The sequence below is a fragment of the Centruroides vittatus genome, unplaced genomic scaffold (genome assembly GCF_030686945.1).
Source record: "Centruroides vittatus isolate TY-2023 unplaced genomic scaffold, ASM3068694v2 contig_975, whole genome shotgun sequence".
NCBI classification, from domain to species: Eukaryota; Metazoa; Arthropoda; class Arachnida; order Scorpiones; family Buthidae; genus Centruroides; species Centruroides vittatus.
In genome coordinates, this window is record NW_027122648.1 from 334,913 (window position 1) to 336,786 (window position 1,874).

Genomic DNA, 1,874 nt, shown 5'->3' on the forward strand with positions numbered 1-1,874 from the left:
GTAACTAACAATTAATTATTTATGCAATAACCGATTCTTGGAAACTCAGATCTAATTAAATGCAAATATGTTTGAAGTTTGTCCTTCGCCTGGTAGTCACCGATACAAAGAAATGTTTTCTTTGTATCGGTGTCACAAATATTCAGAATCGAATGCCCATTTTGCCTTCTTTCTGGTTTATTACTTGTTTTGTTTTCCTTCTTTTTCTATTCATACAAAAATTTGTCGATGTTTAGTACTCATTTCGGTCAGCACCGCTTTGTTTCGTGTATTTTGCAATTGGAATTTGAGCTCCGTGAAAGGGTGTCGAACTCTTTTCTATGCTTTTTCTAAAAAGAAACGCATCTATTCAGATACGTACATAGAAAAGGATTCCATCTACTGAGATGGAAGGCCAAATAGCTTTGTCTCAAGTCTTTGTCTTAAGATCTACTTTGTAACTTCTGACATCTTCACACCTTCCGCGACAGATCAAAAGACAATTTTATTGAAACTGTTTTTCCCAATTTCAAAATAGAATTTCTATTTGAAAAACTAAATTTTTAATTTTTTACTTATAATGGGCATACGAAGAAATGTTTTCAGCCAACTTAATTGGCTCTCACCAAGATACTGAACCTATATTTGTCTGATAATTTCAAGCGCTTAGCCATGTATTCGACTAAGGGCTTGAAATTATTACATTTATTAGCGGTCGTCCATAAATTACGTAAGGGCGATTTCGGCCATTCTAGACTCCCACCCATCCCTGTGTAAGAAACCGTAATATTTTCTTTGATTCCCCTCCCCTTCCTTATCTTACGTAATATTTAGGCATGATTCTATAGAAAGATTTAAAAAAAAAATTTTAAATGAAACCCTAAAAAATAAAGTTTAGGTCCAAAATATATAATTATTAATTAGTTAATTAATATGTATTATTATTTATAAAAGACTATGTGAACAAGTTTAAAAATATAAAGATTTAATGAATTCGAATGAGCAATTTATTTTAAGAACTTTATTTTTTAGTTATTAACAATCTTTTTATTATTATTATCATTAATCAATGTCATAATATTCATTTTTATATTAATTTTAATTTTCACAAAAGAATGCAAAAAACTTTGACAGATCGACTAGCGCACGTGTAAACAGAAACGTCATACAAAATAAAACAAGAGAGAATAGAAACCACATTCCGTTGCCATATTAATTACATCTTGCCTAAGGCCAAGAAAATAAACTACATGCTGATAAAATGTGCTAGGTGCATCTGGGGACTAAATCATAAAGCTTGTAAATTCTATATAATGGGGCAATACAACCAATGCTACTATACGCGGCCTCTAGCTGGGGTCATGTAACTAGTAAAAATTCAGTAGCAAGTAAATTACTCTCTCTTCAAAGACAGCGTGCCATCAGAATTTCAAAGTGCTGCAGAACTGTTTGTACTAATGCTTCTCTGATACTAGCAGAGGTAAAGGGCCTAAAACCACAAAAAAAAAAAAAAAAAAAAAAAAAAAGATACTAGCAGAGCTCCTTCCTTTGCCACTATGTATTGTAGAAAAGGTTCTAAACTACTACATCAGAAGTACAAACATCAAGGCTCAACAACGATCTCTACTCCTATCTATGGCTGTTCATATGCTACCACATTGCAATTACCCTACTATCTCTGATCATCACCCTGTAAACAAGGTTATCCGCAGGATACATTTGGTGTCATCTACTTCCTCCATGGATAACCATGCAGACATTAACATCTACACAGATGGGTCCAAAATCCCCTTTCATGTCGGCTCAAGTAAATGTATCTTCCTCCAAACTGACATATTTTGCCCAAAATATATTAGAAGGTATTGATACCCCCACATATCAAGCTGAAGAAGATG